Here is a 19,864-nt window from a genome sequence, read left to right as displayed (position 1 = left end):
TAATTAACAGAGGAGGAAAACCAGCTACGATCAAGAAAAAGCAAGAATAAGGAAAAGCAATGCCCTGAGACGGGTAGTTTTCCACCCAACACCAAACTAGGCACCACTTGTAACAGGGTGAAAATGGAAGGTTTTTACCATAATTAAAAATACTACCTTAAGGGCTGGGCGTGGTGGCTCATGCTTCTAATTCCAGCACTTTGGGAGACCAAGACAGGAAGATCAGGAGGATCGCTTGAGCCCAGCAGTTCAAGACCAGCCAATCAAACAGAGTGAAACCTCATCTCTACAAAAAATATCTGCCTGAGCGGGTGGTGGGCGCCTGTGGTCCCAGCTACTTGGGAAGCTGAGGTGGGAGGATTGCTTGAGCCTGGAGGTCAAGGCTGCAGTGAGCTATGATTGAGCCACTGCACTCTAGCCTGGGCGACAGAGAGGGACCATGTCTCAAAACAACAACAACAACAACAACAAAAAACACTACCTTAAAGTCATTGAATATCAATGACTGCCAGTATTACAAAAGGAAATTCACCAGACCACATGTGCCTCCCAGAAATTTCCAATAGCATCTCCAATGTGCTGTTGTGTGAAAAAAATCAAAACTGAACTAGATCAAGCCTCTGGATACAACTATGAGTTTACGGGACTCAGGGGACAAGAAGCATGCTACACATTATAGGAAGCTCTCCTACAGGTAAAGGGACCCAGCTTCAACAAAAACATTGCATGGAAGAAGAGAGAATGAATGAGTACCAGTCCTACAGATGAAAGACTGAAGAAACGTATCACAGTTTTGTCATGCGGACCTCATTCGGATCCTGATTATTGTTATTTTTTAAAGAGACAGGATCTCTTTCTGTCACCCAGGCTGGAGTGCAGTGGCTCAGTCATAGCTCACCGCAGCCTCCAACTCCTGACCTCAAGTAATCCTCCCACCTCAGCCTCTCAAGTAGCTTGGAGGTTACATTACAAAGTGCGTGCCACCATGCCTGGCTCTGGATCCCGATTTTAAAAAGCTAATATTAATATATAGGCCTGGCACGGTGGCTCACGTCCCTAATCCCAGCACATTGGGAGGCCGAGGCAAGCATATCACTTGAGTCCAGAAGTTCGAGACCAGTCTGGGCAATGTGGTGAAATCCTGTCTCTACAAAAAATACAAAAAAATTAGCCTGGTATGGTGGTGCATGCCTGTGGTCCCAGCTATTCGGAAGGCTGAGGTGGGAGGATCACCTGAGCCTGGGAGGTGGAGGTTGCAGTGGACCGAGACTCATCACTGCACTCTAACCTGGGCAACAGACACCCTGTCTCAAAAAAAAAAAAAAAAAGATAAATCTAATATATAAAATATAAAAATATATATATATATTTGACATTTACAAAACTATTGGAAGTTTGAACACCGAATTGATAGTTATGATCTTAAAGAATTATTGCTAATGTTTAGCAATATGTGTGGTAAAATATAATTGTTTTTAAAATTTTATTGTCAATTGATCAGCTATAATTGTATATATTTATGGGATACAAAGTGACATTACATATATACAATGTAGAATGATGAAATGAAGTTAATTAACATATCACCTCAAGTATTTAGCACTGTTTGTGGTGAGGACATTTGAAACGACCCTCTTAGTAATTTTGAAATATACATTAACTGTAGTCACCATGCTGTGCAATAGGTCTCAAGAAACTTATTCCTCCTAACTGAAACTTTCTATCCTTTGACTGCCTCTCCCTATCTACATCCCTCTCCCCACCCCATCCCTGCCCCCGCTACCTACACACAGCCTCTGGTAACCACCCTTCCACTTGCTGCTTCTGAGTTCCATTGGATTTTTTTGTTGGTGGTGGTGTTTTGGATTTGGTTTGTTTTGTAGAGGTGGGGTGCTATGTTGCCCATGCTTGTTTTGAACAACTGGCCTCAAGCAGTTTTCTCACCTCAGCCTCCCAAAGCACTGAGATGACAAGCGTGAGCCACCGCACACAGCCTAGATTTCCTAGATTCCACGCATAAGTGAGATCGTGCAGTATTTGTCCTTCTGTGCCTGGCTTATTTACTTAGCGTAATGTCCGTTAGGTTCACCCATGTTGTTCCTTCTTTTTTAAGGCTAAATAATATCTCATTGTGTATGTATGTCTTCATCCATTAAGGGACACTTGTTTCTAGATCTTGGCTATTATGAATAATGCTGCAATAATTATGGGAGTGCAGATATCTCTTTGACACGCTACTTTCAAATCCTTTGGATATGTACCCACGAAGGAAGGGAGGGCCCTACTGTTTTCCATAATGGCTGTGCTAATTTGTATTCCCACCAACAGTGCTCAAGGGTTTCCTTTTCTCCACATTTTCTCCAACACCTGTCTCTCATTCTCTTTTTTTTTTTGCTTTTTTTGTTTGTTTGTTTGTTTTTGTTTTTTTGAGAGAGGGTCTTGCCCAGCTGGAGTGCAGTGGTGTGATCATAGCTCACTGAAGCCTCTGAATTCTGGGCTCAAGTGATCCTCCCACCTCAACCTCCTGACTAGCTAGAACTAACAGGTGCACACTGCCACACCTGGCTTGTTTTTTTTTTTGTTTTTTTTTTTTTTTGTACAGATGGGTTCTCCCTGTGTTGCCCAGGCTGGTCTCAAACTCCCAGGCTCAAGCAATCCTCCTGCCTTAGCCTCCCAAAGTGCTGGAATTACAGGCGTGAGCCACCACACCTGGCTTCTCTTATCTTTTTAATAATAGCCATTCTAACAGGTGTGAGGTGATACCTCACCATGGTTTTGATATGCATTTCCCTAATGATTAGTAATGTTGAACATTTTTTCATATACCTGTTGGTAATTTGTATGGGTTCTTTTGAAAAATGTCTATTCAGATCCTTTGCCCATTTTTTAATTGGGTTTGTTGTTGTTGTTGCTGTTATTGAGTTCCTTATCTATTTTGGATATTAACTTCTCATCAGATGTTTGGCTTGCAAATATTTTCTCCCAGTCTACAGGTTGTCTCTTCTGTTAAACTGTTTTCTTTGCCATGCAGAAGCTTTTAAGTTTGACATCATCCTATTTGTCTATTGTTGCTTTTGTTGCATGAGATTTTGGGGTCAATAATAATAATTGCCCAGAACAGTATCACATAGCTTTTTCACTATATTTTCTTCTAGTAGTTCTATAGTTTCAGGTCTTATGTTTAAGTCTTCAGTCCATTCTGAGTTGGTTTTTGCATGTAAGGATCTAATTTCATCCTCCTGCATGTGAATACCCAGTCTTCCCAATACCGAGAGGCTATCCTTTTCCCATGGTGTGTCCTTGGCACGTTTGTCAAAAAAATCAGTGGAGTGGACAGGCATGGTGGCTCATGCCTGTAATCCCAGCACTTTGGGAGGCTGAGGTAGGCAGAGCCCTTGAGTTGAGCAGTTCAAGACTAGCCTGGGCAGCATGTTGAAACCCTATCTCTACAAAAAATACAAAAATTAGCCAAAGGTGGCATGTACCTGTGGTCCCAGTGACTCAGGAGGCTGAAGCAGGGGCGTGGCTTGAGCATGGGAAGCGGAGTTTGCAGCGAGCCAAGATCGCACCACTGTACTCCAGGCTGGGTGACAGAGTGAGACACTATCTGAACAACAAACAAACAAAAAAATTATTGGGCTGTAAATGTATTCATGGGTTCATTTCTGAGCTCTCTACCCTGTTCCATTGGTTGATATGTCTCTCTCTTTTTTTTTTTTTTTTCCCCAGAAACAGGGTCTTATGGGCCAGGCATGGTAGCTCATGTCTGTAATCCCAGCACTTTGGATGGCCTTATCTGTATAAAAAATAATTATATATATATTATATATATTTTTTAAAAATATATATTTTTTTAATTGGCTCATTCTGTCACCTAGGCTGGTGTACACTGGCACAATCATAGCTCACTGCAGCCTCAAGCTCCCAGGCTCACGCAATCCTCCCACCTTAGCCTCCCAAGTAGCTGGGACTACAGGCTCCTGCCACCACACTTGGCAAATTTTTAATTTTTTTTTTTTTGGTAGAGACAAGGTCTTGCTATGTTGCCCAGGCTAGCTGCAAACGTCTGACCTCAAGCAATCCTCCCACCTCAGCCTCCCAAAATGCTAGGATTACAGGCATAAGCCACCATGCCTAGCCCAATATGTCTATTTTTATGCCAGCACAATGCTGTTTTAATTACTGTAGCTCTGTAATATATTTTGAAATTAGGTAGTGTGATGCCTTCAGCTTTGATTTTCTTGCTCAAGATCACTTTAGCTATTTGGGGTCTTTTGTGGTTTCACCTGAATTTTAGAATTGTTTTTTCTTTTGTTTTGGCAGGAGGTGGGGGCGGGGGACAGGGAGACATAGCTTTTGGTGTAAACCAAAGGTGTGTTCCCTGTTTTTTCTTTTTCTGTGAGAAGTCACTGGAATGTTGACAGAGGCTGCATTCAATAACTTCAGGTAGTATGGACATTTGCATGATATTAATTCTTCCAATCCATGAACATGGATAACATCCCATCTGTTTGTATCTTGTTCCATTTCTTGGTTCATTGTTTTATAGATTTCAGCATACAGCTCTTTCACCTTGTTGGCTGAATTTATTCCTAAGTATTTTTTCGTGTGGCTATTGTGAATGGGATTATCTTCTTGATTTCTTTTTCAGATAGTTAGCTAACATACAGAAAGAAATATGACTGATTTTTGTGTGTTGACTTTACAACTTCACTGTGTTAGTTTATTAATTTTAACAGTTCTTTGGTCATTGTGTGTTTTTTAAGCATCTTATCTTTTAGTAACATAGACTACCATTCTCACAGATGAAGTGACAGGGTGGCTGGAGGGGGTTGCGTGTGGGAGGAGAGGCAGCTCCCAGAGGCCACGGGCTGGAGCCTGCGGAAGCAGAGGCGGCAGTGCGTGGGGTGGTGTGCTGGTGCGCTGCCCTGTCTGCTGCTGTGTCTGTTGGCTTGTTCATAATGAAATGTCAAAACCTTGTCACTGAAAGCACCGTGGGATCTGCCATCTCCTCCGTGTCTCACACAGCGAAGGGGTCATTTTTAGCCCCTTCCTACAGATGAGGATCGTGTGGTCTTGAGAGGGAAGGTAACTCTCCTGAGGTCTCAGGGTCAGAAACACAGACCCAGCCTCAGCCCTGCTCCTGACTGGAGAGAGACAGACAGAGACAGAGAGAGAGAGAGAGAGAGAGACAGACACACACACACACACAGAGAAAGGCAGTTAGAGACAGACAAGGACAAAGACAGAGACACATGCAAGCTCTTCCTGAGGTCCCCTCCTGCTGGAAGCAAAGGAGGCTCCAGGCTCTGGCCCCCTAGGCCCCACCAGCATGTAGCAGCAGACGCCACCGCCGCCACCCCCACCTCAACCCACCTCACCACAGGAGCTTAAAGGCTTCCAGTGCCAGCCTGGGCGGCGGCGGCAGAACACACTCCCGGCAAAGCCCTCCCCCAGGAGCCCCTCCCTGTCTCATCCTCTGACCACAAAAGAGTGGGCAGTGGAAAGCGCTCAGTGCCCGAGACCTCCACACTCCCAGGTGCGGTCCCACCACAAACCTGGGTCCAGCCTGAGGGCACCACAAAGGTAAGAAATGGACCCATTTTTGGCTGGGTGCGGTGGCTCACACCTATAATTCTAGCATTTTGGGAGGCCAAGGCAGGGGTGGATCACTTGAGGCCAGGAGTTTGAGACCAGCCTGGGCAACATGGTGAAACTATGTCTCTACTAAAAACACAAAAATTAGTCTGGCACGGTGGCACACATCTGTAATTCCCAGCTACTCAGGAGGCTGAGACAGGAGAATCACTTGAACCCAGGAAGCGGAGGCTACAGTGAGCCGAGATTGTGCCACAGCACTCCAGCCTGGACGACAGAGCAAGACTCCATCTTGGGAAGGAAAAAGGAAAAAAGAAAAGGAAAGAAAAATATATGGACTCGTTTTAATTTACCCTAAAGAAACAGTCCCACTACATGGAAGGACTTAGCTACAGGCTGTTTAGTGCAGCTCTCTAACTGCAAAAATGCTGGAAACAACCGAAATATCTGCAACGGGGACAGAAAATCACCCAGGACACCTCCTGTGTCAAAGGCTGGGCTGCTGATGTCTGTAACACTTCAACCTCCCTGACCCCCAACTCCACACCCAAAGCCTGGGGCAGACAGAACTCCCCTTAGAGGACAATAGGGGAAGTTGTAATGCTCAACTTTTTTTCTTGTAATATATTGGGGAAAAAAAAGTCTGGAAGAATATACACCAATATGCTAACGGGTTACTTCGAGGTCAGATTCTATTAATACGTTTTTTCCCCACCTTATTACTTATATTTTCTGATCTTTCATTACCTAAATGTGAATTGTTTCTGTACTTTAAAAAATGAAAACTATTTAAAAATAAGAAATGAGCTTTTTCTTCCTCCTGGGAATGCAGCCCAGAGCCCAGGAGGCAGAAACTCTGGCTTCTAGTCCTAGCATTGCTATTGCTTGATCAGGGGACCTCTGAGGGTCACATCACCTCTCTGAGCCTCAGTTTCCCCATCTGTTGAACACCAAACTCACCAAGGTGAGCTCCTGCCATCTTCACTGAGCCTGTCCCCTCCACTGTGAGATGAGGACCTTAAGGCACAGCTATGAAGGCACATAAACAATGCCTACCCAGGCACATAAACAATGCCTGCCCAGTGGCTGCCTCCACCCCACACCCTGGGGCATGCCTATTGCCAGCCTTTATTCAACCCATTCCTGCTAGCCCCGAAGCCAGGCTGGCGGGGGACCAGTGGCATTAGAAGTCACGCAGTGGAATGAAACCATCCTGTCAGCCATGTGTGCAGAGCTCAGCCCTGCTCAACACTGACATGTCCTGTTCCTGCCGCTTCCACCCACCCTCCAGGAAGGTGGTCTAGCCCCATCTCACAGAGGAAGAACCGAGGCTTGGCGCAGGGAAAGGACTGCCTGCCTACATACACCCAACGAGGACAAAAACAGCAGCTCGGGGGCTCCTCCTGCACCCTCCTCAAGGCGTGGTCAGCGAGCCACCCTGCACCCCTTCTTCAGGGCCAGGCACACGGTTGAGGCTGCAGGAGGGATGGACAGAGGCCTGGGACTGTGACAGGAGAGCAGGCTGGAGCCCCAAAGCTTCAGCTCCTCTTCCTCCTCGCCTGAAGCCCCCGGCCATTGCCCACAAACACCAGGTGCTCAAATACTGGCTGAGTCAAGGCAGTGCAATGCTGTACCCTCTGCGTGGGGGAGCAGGTCGGGGAAGGGGAGAACCCAAGCTTTGTGGCCCAGCACCCTGCAATCACTTCCCAGGACAGTGAACTCAGAGCCCCCGGAGGCCAGGCGGGGGCAATGACAGGCAAGGCTGGCCGGCTACGTGGGGACTGGGGCACACTGGAGGCCCGAGCCCTGGGTGAGGCGCCACCCTGCTGAGCTTCCACCAGTAGCTGCCACGCAGCAACATGGCCAGGGGTACAGGCCTAAGTTGGCAAAAGAAACTAGAAATCTGGGCTTTATGTAAAAATCTTGTGGTTTTCAAATGTTGATGATTAATTCAAAATAAACTTTAAGCACTTCTGCAGTCCTCCTCTCACGGCGCTGGACTCTGCAGTGTGGTCCTGAGCAAGCCACTTCACCTCTCTGGGCTTCAACTGTGTCATCTGTAAAGTGGAGAAACAAGGCCTGACCCCCAGGATCATGGCAACAGGAGATGGTACATACGTTGCCCATACTAAAGATAACAAAAAGCGACAGCAACAATAACAGCTAATGCTCACTGAGTGCCAGAGGCTGTTCTAAGTACCGTGAAGTAATGTCATTTCATCATACCACAGTCTCATAAGACAGGCATTTTTTTCTTTTTCTTTTTCTTTTTTTAAATCAGGGTCTCGCTCTATCACCCAAACTAGAGTGCAGTAGAGTTATCACAGCTCATTGCAGCCTCGAATTCCTGGGCTCAAGTGATCCTCCTGCCTCAACCTCTGGAGTACCTGGGACCACAGGCGTGTGCCACCAGGCCTGGCAATTTTTTGTTTCTTTTTTTGAGAAGAAACAGAATCTTGCCATATTGCTCAAGCTAGTCTCAGACTCCTGGCCGAAAGCGTTCCTCCCACCTTGGCCTCCCAAAGTGCTGGGATTACAGGTGTAAGCCACCTCACCAGCAAGACAGGCATTTCTTAAAGCTATATTTTAAATACTTTCAAAAAACTTTCAGAAAAGTGATAAGTACAAAGAATTCTATACTTTTTAATCCAGATTTGCCTATTTGAACCATTTTGCCGCCTCCTATTAGATATCTATACATTTGTTTCTCTTTAATATTTGCGAGTGGGTTACCTACACTGTGCCCCTTTAGCCTTGCAAATTTCCTAAGAACAAGGGCTCAGATAAACAGTTATCTGTTCATTTAATGTTGATATAATACTTTACAGCCCATACCCAATTTTATCAACCGTCTCAATAATGCACTTTATACCTTTTTTCCCACCGTATGCTCACATAGTGCATTTTTAAAATTTAATTTTACTTGTTTTAAAATTGTTTATTTTTAAAAATAGAGACAGAGTTTCACCACATTGTCCAGGCTGGTCTCAAACTCCTGACCTCAAGTGATCCACCTACCTCAATCTCCCAAAGTGCTAGGATTAAAGGTGTGAGCCACTGCACCTGACCACATACTACATTTTAGGTTTTATGTTTTTTTTTTTTTTTGAGATGGAGTCTTGCTTTGCCCCCCAGACTGGAGTGCAGTATAGTGATCTCGGCTCACTGCAACCTCTGCCTCCCAGGTTCAAGCGATTCTCCTGCCTCAGCCTCCCAAGTAGCTGGGACTACAGGTACGAGCTACCATGCCCGGCTAATTTTTTGTATTTTTAGCAGAGATGGGGTTTCACCATGTTGGCCGGGCTGGTCACGAACTCCTGAGCTCAAGTGATCCACCGCCTCGGCCTCCCAATGTGCTGGAATTACAGGCGTGAGCCACCTCGCCCGGCCAATTCATTTTGTTGTCACCTCTCTTCAGTGTCCTTTAACCTGGAGGTTAAATCCTTGGCCTTTGAGATAAGCACTCCTTTTTTTTTTTTTTTTTTTTTTTTTTTGAGACGCAGTCTCACTCTGTCGCCCAGGCTGGGGTGCAGTGGCCGGATCTCAGCTCACTGCAAGCTCCGCCTCCCGGGTTTACGCCATTCTCCTGCCTCAGCCTCCCGAGTAGCTGGGACTACAGGCACCTGCCACCTTGCCCTGCTAGTTTGTTTTTTTTTTTTTTGTATTTTTTAGTAGAGACGGGGTTTCACCGTGTTAGCCAGGATGGTCTCGATCTACTGACCTCGTGATCCACCCGTCTCGGCCTCCCAAAGTGCTGGGATTACAGGCTTGAGCTACCACGCCTGGCCTTGAGATAAGTACTCTTACTGTCCACATTTTATAAGTGAGAAACTGAAGGCTCAGAGGGGTTGAAGCACTTGCCCAAAATCACACAGCTACCAAACATTGAGGTGGGACTCAAGCCGGGGGGACTCTCTTTAGAGCTTGTGCTGCTCTTGTCTCCCAGGCCCAAGAGTTTCCAAAGAAAGACCTTTGTTGTTAACTGAACAGGGGCTCCCTCTGCAAACGGCTGCTCAAGGCGCCTCACTCAGCAGGTGGTCATTAACTGAAGGAGCACTCTGTGCACACATGGGCTGGGCCTCAGGCTGCCTGCTCCCCACGCCTGGCAATGGCCCTGGCCAGATGCCCACCACCCCCACCCAGCAGGGCCCCACGTAGCTATTTCCAGAGAAAGAATGTGCTCACCTGCAAAGGAGCCCCCCCACCTCCTGGCAAACTGGGTGATAATGAGGGCCTCAGAGGGCTGGGGCCAGCAGCGCCTGCCATGTTCTCCCCTTACAGTATAGTCCAGGCCCAAATGTCCAGGTCCAAAAGGCAGAGCCTGAAGTCATAATTGCCCGCAGGCCACATCCCTAACCCACAGACCAGGGCTCAGGGGGAACCCATGAGGTCAACTGTCTAAGAAGGGCCTGAGTACTTTGGTTTTTTGTTGTTGTTGTTGTTGTTGTTGTTGTTTGAGACAGAGTCTTGCTCTGTCACCCAGAGCAAGCTGGAGTACAGTAGTGCAATTGCGGTTCACTGCAACCTCCGCCTTCCAGGCTCAAGAGATTCTCCTGCCTCAGCCTCCCGAGTAGCTGGGATTACAGGCACCCACCACCATGCCCAGCTAATTTTTGTATTTTTAGTAGAGACGGGGTTTCATCATGTTGGCCAGGCTGGTCTCAAATTCCTGACTTCAAGTGATCTGCCTGCCTCAGCCTCCTAAAGGCCTAGGATTACAGGCGTGAGCCACTGCGCCAGGCCAGAGCCTGAGTACTTGCTAAGACACACAATAGGACCATACTGGAAGGGTTACAGGAAGAAGGCGCAGCAAAGGGCAAGGCCTGGGAGGTGGGAATGGTGCAGGTTCTTATGCAGAGAGCAGAAAGCACTCAAAGGGGCCACACACAGTCTGTACCTCTGGGAAGAGGAGGCAGGACCCAGGTAGCTTCCCAACCACCATGAGCCACAGATCCCAGCAGACACACAGTGGAAGAGGTGACATGCCAGCAAGAAGCTCTGCCACCGACCAACAGGGCATCATCCACCTGAGTCCCAGGCCATTCTGTTAGGCTGTGAGGCTAATGTGTACTGAAATACCTCAACATCCTGGAGCCTCACCATGTGTTGTCCTGTCAAATTCAGAAATTGGCATCAGCCTCCAGACCTCATCTGCAAACCCAATTCTAAGATTCAGAAGCAGCAGAACTGCTCCTGAAAATTTACCAGAGCAAACACAAAGGGAATAAAGTTTTGCTTTTCTTCCTCATTGCTGGCAATTTTGAAAACACAGAAAGCATGACTAAATAAGAAAATGATCTGTCCACAAACTCCCCCAAAGATACCCTAAATTTTTGTACAGGGTATCTGTAAAAAGTAACGGTCCCTCCTTACCCTTCAATGCACAAAAGCACAGCCTGGCCTGCCTGCAGTGTGAGTGTTTGGGGTCAAAGTGCATCCACTCCGTCTCCCCTACTGGCCACGGCAGGGCCCACACCTAACTCACCTCTCTGCCTCCTGCCCAGACACAGGCCACCCCTTGCTGGATTCAGCCAGGGATGAGAAGGAGGAGACATAAGCCCCTCTCCATCAGCAACATTCCTTTGTGCCCATCAAGAAGGGGGCTCCAAGAGGTAGGGGTTAGGAGCAAAGCCCCAGGGCAACTCTAGGTACAGGGTAGGAATGGGAAGAGGAAGAGGTGGGCAGGGCAAGGGCAGGGAATGTGTGCTGCCCGCCGTGGGGCACTCACCAGGCCCACTTGACTCTGCATTCGGGGGTGGGGCTCAGGCTCACTGATGTGGATGCAAACAGGCTCCACCAAGACCACATCAGAAGAGCCCAGCTCCTTGCTACCAGACCTGTGAGGACCTCAGCTCTCTCACCTGCGAATGGGCTGGTCGTTGGGGTCCTGGCTGACTTATGATTAAAGACACAAGGGACACGCAGGGGCTTTGCAAGGGCCTTGGAAATTGGAAGGCTCCCTGGGAGGGCCCAGCAGGCCTCACCTCTCCCTGCTCCCCTCTGTAAAAAGCCCAAAAGTACCCATTCTTTTAAGCCCAGGGGCACTCAGGGCCTGTGTGGCCGCTGAAGGAAAAGGACCCAGCACCTGGCGATCCCAAATACCGAGCAGCGGGGAGGCAGCTTTAGAAGACCTGGTCCTGTGAGGCCAGGCTCCCAGCCACAGAAGACAGCTTCAGATGGAGAAGAAACTCAATCATAAAATCAGGAGTCAAAGAAAAGAAAAAAAAGAAAGGAAGGATGGGTATGGTGGCTCACACCTGTAATCTCAGCACTTTGGGAGACTGAGGCAGGAGGATCACTTGAGCTCAGGAGTTCAAGACTAGCCTGGACAACATAGTGAGACCATGTGTCTACAAAAAAAAAAAAAAAATCAATAAATTAGCCGGGCATGGTGGCGCACACCTGTAATCACAGCTGCTACTAGGGAAGCTGAGGTGGGAGGATCACCTGAGCCTGGGAGGTGGAGGCTGCACTGAGCCATGATTGTGCCATTGCACTTCAGCCTGGAGGACAGAGCAAGGCCCGGTTTCAAGAAAAAAAAAAATCCTGCCTCCGCATATGGACTCAACTCACCAGATAGTGGGGAAGAGGGTTCTCACCCCTCTACCCAGGCCCAGTCAGCCACTTCCGTGGGGTCCCCCCATAAACCTGGAGTCTGACCCCCTCCCCACAGCCTGCCCCCAGCTCCACAGCCCACAAACTCCCTTCTACAAGGGCACCTGCCCATGTTTGAAGGCATTCACTGAACCCCAGAACCCCCTCCTCTCAGGGCCCAAAGCCTCTGCCTAAGTCCCCACAGCTGTGGCCTCACCCAGAGTCCACTACAGTCCTGTTGGTCATTCATTCATTCATTCATTCAATCAATCAATCTCTGGAGCATCACTCTGGACGGGCCCGAGGGGGCTTCAGCCGACCACACAGGGTATCCTGTTCCTCATTTTAAGGGCTCTACTTCTGTTCATGGCGCCCACGCGATCATTTCCAGCTTCAGCGCCGGGACTCAGAAAGGAGTTCCTGGCCTTTGAGGGAGGGGACCTGAGACATAAACCAGGAGAGGGAACCACTCCAATCCATGAAGAGGCTCCAGCCTCTCTCTCCCAACAGGGGTCGGCTCCCATTGTCACTTCCTCATGTGCGAGGCGTTGGGTTCCCAGGTTGGGATCCGAGGCGAGGGCCGGGCCTGGCTCACTCTCCCATGGACCCTGGTCCTCTTTGGCCACGGAGGGGTCCTGCTCTCTACTGGCTCTGGCGGAAGCGCTGCAGACCCACAGCCCGGTCCTGCGCCCACAGAGGCTGCTACCCTGTGCAGTGTTTGCTTCCAACAGGCCCCGCCGCCCGGAGCCAGCCCTGCTCTGCGCCCTAAGCCAGCCGGGCTCCACCGCAGGGGTCTGGGGCCGGGAGGCCTCCCTCGGGTCTCAGTCTTGTCATCCGAAAGCGGGCTCCTGCTGGGGCAGCGTCTGGGAAGTGTCTCCCAGCCGGCCGTGCCTAAGGGAGGAGGTCGTGGCCCGAGGGAGGGTCTCGGAGCATTCCCGACCCACCCGGGCAGAAGCCGCCACCGCCGGGCGCCCGCGAGGCCGGGGAAGGGCGGGCCGGGAGAGGGGCCACCCGCCCGTCTGTGTGGGGACCGCGCGGCGCGGGGCACCGGCCACTGGCATCCCCCGACCCCGGGCGCATCCCCGGCCCGCCCGCCGCGCTCCTCTGCGCCCCGCGCTCACCTGCCGCGCGCTCCCGCTCCACCGCCGCCCGAGTGACCGCCCCAGTGGCCGCGGGCTGGCCCGACGCTCACCGCGGGCGGGGAAGGAGGAGCGGCCGCAGGCGCCCCCCGCTGGCCGCGTGTCCCAGGCCCAGGGCGCGGGGGCGGGAGCCAGGGCGGGGAACTGGGGGACGCCCCGTAGGCCGCGTCCACCTTGCAGGCGCAGCTGCCCCCGCCCCGCCCCAGCTCCCCCAGAACCGTGGGAAATGCGCTGACGCGGGAGGGAGCGGCCGGGCAACCTCGGGGCGCGGCAGGAAGGAAAGGCGTCCCAGCAGGACCTTCTCCAGGTACCGCGCGCACGTGCTGGGGAGCGCCAGGCCCGCCCCACCCCCAGAGGGAAACACTTTCTAACAAACTCTTCCAGTGTTTCTGCCCCAGGCCTCCCCTCCCCTCCAGGAGAGCCAGTGTTTCTGGAAGGATCCACAGACGGCGGGCCAGTGCCCTCCTCCCAAGCCGGGGGAGCTTTGGTCCCGCCTTGCGTCTCACTCAAGCCTTAACCTCCTATGGCAGGGCTCAGAGGCGGGAGATGACCGCAACCACCCCTGTAGGTGTCATCAGAAAGTAGGTGTTGTAATCTCGTTGTGATCCCTGCAGCTCAGGGTGGGGCCCCAGTGTTGGCAGAAAAAAAAAAAAAAAAAAAAAAAAAAATCTGCCCTGTTTCCAAGAAACTCAGACAGGGTGAGCAAGAAAGCCTCCTGTGAGTCACCCTGGGAGGGGCAGAGGAGACCGTCGGCGGGAGTAATCAAGTCCACGAGGGCATTTCTCACTCGCAGACCTCCATGAGTCCCGCCCTTTCCCACTGGTCTAAAGCTCCCTGGCACCCAGGAACTAGGGGTTCCCACTTCACTGAGAGGAGTTACAGAAGCACCTGTTATGCCCGTTTCTCAGGTCCGACCCCCAAGGCCCTAGCAGGTCTTCATAGAAAGGGCCAGAGAGTCTGTAGTTTAACAAGCACTCAGGGGATCTATGACAAACAGGTAGGAGAAACGTTGATGTAGTGGGAACCTATGGTGGGATCCTGGAGCCTGGTACCCCAGCTCACCCTAGAGGGGAGAGATTCTGGTGTGGGAGGGCCTTGCCCCCCGCGGTGGGCCTGGAACCCAGCCCGAGGCCACCCACGTTGAAACCATGCTGAGAAATCAGATGGCCGAGGCTGGAAGGTGGAGCCTCTGATTTCCACTCCAGATGGCGACAAGGAGGTCCCACCTGAGACTTACATCCCAGCAGCAGCAAGCCCACTCGGCTTCCCGCGCTGATCAGGCCGCTCCTCTGGGCTCGTGCAGCCCCCGGGCATCAAGCATGGTGGCATTTGGCTCTCTGGGCTGGTGCGACTCCACTATTCATCGGCCTCCCCGCGGAGGGCCCTGGCCGGGTCACTGCAGCATCCTGAGGGCTCACCCGGGAAGATCTGAGCAGCTGGGGCCTCCCTGCTCCGGTGATGGGAATCCCGGCAGCAATGAAGAATGGGAATAGGATCATCAGCAGAGCCAGCTTCCGAACGCACTGCGCACCCCCGGCAGCCCCACCCCTTCAGCAGAACCTTGAAAACGAAGAAACCCGTTTCCCTAAGGCCTCCAGAACAGCCAGTGCCTCAGTCCTGGGACAGGGTGACCTCTGCCAAGGTCAGCCCTAGAAAGAGAGAGGGGAGCGGAGCAGCCATGGGAGAGGCTCCTGCTGGGACCCACCTTCAGTGCTCTCCAAGCGAGGAGCCCTCAGCCCTTTCTGGTGTGTGGAAGAGTGCTATCACTTCCCAGCCGGTCATCTGTGTGTCATATTCACGCAAATCTATGAGCAAGTCTCCTGACAGCAGACAGGAAAACAGAGCTGGAGAAAGTAAGTTACACACCATGCCTACATCACTGCTCCCGTCAGGACTGTCAGGACATATCCATCATCCCCATGGTCCCCATAGCCACTGTGGACCTGTCAGCAGAATCACCCCATTGTATACTCAGGCCTCAATAGGGGATTCTCAACTGGCAGCCAGCAACGGAGTCACCCAGAGGTCTCGTGAAGGCACCCATGGCTGGGTTCCACTCAGTTTCGAATTCAGCAGACCTGGGTGGGTACTGAAACTTTTAACTTCTGTCTCACTCCCAGGTTACGCTGATGCTTCTGGTCCTTGGCAGACTGGGTAGCAAGTCTCTAAGGCACTGGATTCCAAATAAGGTTGGAGTCCCCTTCCCAGAGATTCTGGTGCTTGGGTGGGGTCTGGGAATATGCAGTATTTTTTAAACCCAGGTGAGTTTAATTTGTGACAAGGATGTTACTTCAAATCAGAAAGGAAAAGGAATGGCTTTTTTTTTTTTTTTAAGAACCACAGCTGGATAAACTGGTGGCACATGGCTGTAGTCCCAGTTACTCAGGAGGCTGAGGCAGAAGGATCACTTGAGCCCAGGAGGTGGAGGCTGCAGTGAGTGGTGATGGCACCACTGCACTCTAGCCTGGGCAACATAGTGAAACATGGGCACACACAGCCACATCTGGTTATTTTGTTTGTAGAGACAGGATCTCACTATGTTATCCAGGCTGATCTTGAACTCCTGGGCACAAGTGACCCTCTTGCCTCAGCCTCCAAAGTGCTGGGATTAGAGGCATGAGCCACTCGCACCTGGCCTAAAAATATTTTTTTTTAATAAAAAAAAAATTTTTACACCAGCAGTGGCATGAGCTTGTAGTCCTACCTATCGGGAGGCCAAGGCAGGATGATCCCTTGAGCCCGGGAGTTTGAGACCAGCCTGGGCAACATAACAAGACCCCTGTCTTTTTAAAAAACAAACAAACAGGCCAGGTGCGATGGCTCAAGCCTGTAATCCCAGCACTATGGGAGGCCGAGACGGGCAGATCACGAGGTCAGGAGATCAAGACCATCCTGGCTAACACGGTGAAACCCCGTCTCTACTAAAAATACAAAAAACTAGCCGGGCGAGGTGGCAGGCGCCTATAGTCCCAGCTACTTGGGAGGCTGAGGCAGGAGAATGGTGTAAACCCGGGAGGCGGAGCTTGCAGTGAGCTTGTATCTGGCCACTGCACTCTAGCCTGGGCAACAGAGCGAGACTCTGTCTCAAAAAAAAAACCAACCAAACAAACAAACAAAAACTAATGAAAATGAAACCTATAAGAGAAAATATGTTAGTAATTTTGGAGTGGAGAAGTATGCATGGGAAATTGAATGCACACGGAAGAGCTGCTATTGAAAGTTGCATGTCTCTGTCCAGATGAGGAAGTCTCCAGATGTCCATGTCTAATGTGTTTGTGATTTTATTTATTTATTTATTTATTGAGACAGAGTCCTGCTCTCTCTCCCAGGCTGGAGTACAGTGGCACACTCTCAGCTCACTGCAACCTCCACCTTCCGAGTTCAAGCTATTTTCATGCCTCAGCCTCCCAAGTAGCTGGGACTACAGGCACCTACCACCATGCCCAGCTAATTTTTGTTATTTTTAGTAGAGACGGGATTTCAACATGTTGGCCATGCCAGTCTCGAACTCCTGACCTCAAATGATCCATCCCCCTCGGCCTCCCAAAGTGCTGGGATTCCAGGCATGAGCCACCACACCCGGCCATATTTGTGATTTTAATTAGCCACTGTGTTGATAAGCTCCAGAATGCAGCGCCCTGGGGTCCTTCCTAACTTGTAAGTGCCCAGTGCCCACTGCTCCAGGGAACTCTGCATGTGTTGCCTGAGTCAGTTTCTGTGGTGGGCAACAGTTTGGGGCTTTATTTCACTTGTGCAGCGAGAAGATTTAAACATTTAAAATCAACCACAACAGAAGCTAAGAATCACGTATTTCGGCCACCCCAATCCTTCTCATTGCCTTCACCGGGCAATGAGAACAACATCCAAGTAGGAGAATATAAAAGTTTCCCGAGTGATGCCTGTCCTTTCAGTCCTTTTACAGCCTCTTGATGTATCACTGTGCAGAGCATGGCCTTAGCCTCCTCAGACAGATGGTCCTTGCTGCCTGTCCCAGAGGAAGGAGGAGCTCCCTCCTTTCCCACACTTCCTCCAGCGGTGCTCACCACAGGACAGAAGCTTAGTGAATGCCTATGCACAGGCAATACTGCTCACAAGATATGTGTGTGTGTGTGTGTGTGTGTGTGTGTGTGTGTGTGTGTGTATTTTTTTGAGACAGAGTCTCTGTCGCCCAGGCTGGAGTGCAGTCCTGCGATCTTGGCTCACTGCAACCTCCATACCCCGGGTTCAAGGGATTCTCCTGCCTCAGCCTCCAGAGTAACTGGGATTACAGGTGCCCGCCACCACCCCTGGCTGATTTTTTTGTAGTTTTAGTAGAAATGGGTTTTCACCATGTTGGCCAGGCTGGGCTCCAACTCCTGACCTCAGGTGATCCACCTACCTTGGCCTCCCAAAGTACTGGGATTACAGTTGTGAGGTGTGAGTCCCTGCGCTCAGCCATAATCCTTTTTTTTTTTTTTTTTTTTTTTTTTTTTTAAGAGCCAGAGTCTCGCTCTGTCACCCAGGCTGGAGTGCAGTGGCCAGATCTCAGCTCACTGCAAGCTCTGCCTCCCGGATTTACGCCATTCTCCTGCCTCAGCCTTCTGAGTAGCTGGGACTACAGGCGCCCGCCACCTTGCCCAGCTATTTTTTTTTTTTTTTTTTTTTTTTTAGTAGAGACGGGGTTTCACCGTGTTAGCCAGGATGGTCTCGGTCTCCTGACCTCATAATCCGCCCGTCTCAGCCTCCCAAAGTGCTGGGATTACAGGCTTAAACCACCGCGCCCAGCCTCAGCCATAATTCTTAATTAAAAAGGGGAAGAAGGCCAGGCATGGTGGCTCATGCCCATAATCCCAATACTTTGGGAGACTGAGGTGGGCAGATCACTTGAGGCAGGAGTATAAGACCAGCCTGGCAAACATGGTAAAACCCCATCTCTGCTTAAAAAAAAAAAAAAAAAATACAAAAATTAGCCGGGTGTGGTGGCACATGCCTGTAATCCCAGCTACTCAGGAGACTGAGGCAGGAGCATCGCTTCAACCTGGGAGGTGGAGGTGAGAGTGAGCCAAAATCATGCCACTGCACTCCAGCCTGGGCGATAGAGTCAAACTCCATCTCAAAGGAAAAAAAGAAAGAAAGAAAGAAAATTTAAGAAGCAGCTAAGAGTGCCAGTCCTTCCCCTACCCCAGCAGGAACCTGTAAGCCTTTTCTCCAGAAGAAGGTAAAATAGATAGTCTCTGAATTGGGGAACGCCAAGCCCAGCCATGGGCAGGGCTACCCAACTGAAAACGGGAAAACTTTAAAGGCAAATTCACATGGAAGGCTGGGACACCCGCCTCCCCCCACCTCACACTAGCCCTCTTCCCCACTCAGCTCCCAGGATGTCAGTGGCCCACAGCCTTACCCCCAGGCTGGAGGAATTCTCTGGGGAACCCCACAGCCTGCTAATTCTTACAGAAGCACACCGCTGACTTAGACACATTGACTGACAGAGCTTCCCCCCAGCTCTTAAATATGTGCAGGTAACCAGGAATCACCAGAAATCCATGGACAGCCTCAACCCCACAGAGAGTCCAAAACAACAAATGAGAAAAAAGCTAACAGAGACTATGCAGGCAGACAACAACCTAACAAAATGATACCATTCATATCCTCAGAGATTCCAAACATATATTGTAACTAGGAAACAAAATCGGATACTATTTTTTTTTTTTTAACAAGGAATATCTGGGGCCAAGAAAAGGACTTGGAAAATAAAAACATGATAACAGAAATTTTAAAACAGAAAATTTGGAAGTGGAACAAAAAGTGAGAGATGGAAAATAGAGAAGAAAAGATAAAATGAGAGGATCAGTCCAGGAGATGCAACACCTGAATAATTATGGAGTTCCTGAGAAAACAGAAAGGAGGGGAAAAAAATAATTCCAGAAGCTTTCCCAGGACTGCAGGACATGCAGTACCACATCAGATGCCCCATCACATCAAGTTCCCAGTACAGTAGATGAAAACAGACTCGCCTAACTTTCATAATGGTGACATTTTAGAACACAAAGAGATCACAAAGAAAGAAAGGTTACAACAAGCTTTAGACTTCTCACAACAATACTGGGAGTGATGAAGCAATGTTTTCAAATTCCAGAGGAAAAATGTTTTCAACCAAGGATTCTATATCCAGCCAAACTATCAATTGAGGGTAAATGAAGAACAAAAGCATTTTCGGATGTCTACTGCCTGTGCACACTTCCAGAAAGCTACCGGGGGATGAGCACCAATGAAAGGAGACAGTTTATCAAGAAAGAGGGAAACACAAGACACATAGGAGAGGAATTGCCCCATGGGGTGCATGGAGGAAAGTGTCATTCAGGATGAAGTTTGTGTGCTGGGCACAGCTGGCCAGAAACTCCAGGACAAATGGCTCTGAGAAGATGACAGTGATAAAATACCTTACATACTAAGCATTTGGAGGGGCATAGTTTAGGGTGAATTAGTAAACAACATGGAAAACAAAATCTCTGGGAAAAACAAAAAGAACTTGTGTGGAAAAAGAAATATTACAC

The 19,864-nt window shown here is 49.8% G+C and overlaps 1 protein-coding gene across 2 annotated transcripts in view; it reads right to left on the bottom strand.

Moving 5' to 3' along the window:
• The window catches only part of ADCY7 (adenylate cyclase 7), a 72,851-nt gene extending 59,195 nt beyond the window's left edge, over positions 1–13,656 (bottom strand). The window contains exons 1-2 of one of the 2 annotated variants that reach the window (XM_077985621.1): positions 13,314–13,370; positions 3,486–3,607 (exon numbers count right to left, since the gene is read on the bottom strand). The gene's annotated coding sequence lies outside the window, so the exon portion shown is untranslated. Of the gene's footprint in view, positions 1–3,485; positions 3,608–13,313 lie in introns of both variants that reach the window. The other variant, XM_015126101.3, reaches the window with a different exon arrangement.
• Positions 13,657–19,864: the final 6,208 nt, after the last annotated feature.

Source organism: Macaca mulatta, chromosome 20 (assembly GCF_049350105.2).
Source record: "Macaca mulatta isolate MMU2019108-1 chromosome 20, T2T-MMU8v2.0, whole genome shotgun sequence".
NCBI lineage: Eukaryota > Metazoa > Chordata > Mammalia > Primates > Cercopithecidae > Macaca > Macaca mulatta.
Note: the sequence above shows the minus strand (reverse complement) of the source record. Positions and strands in the feature narration are given on the sequence as shown.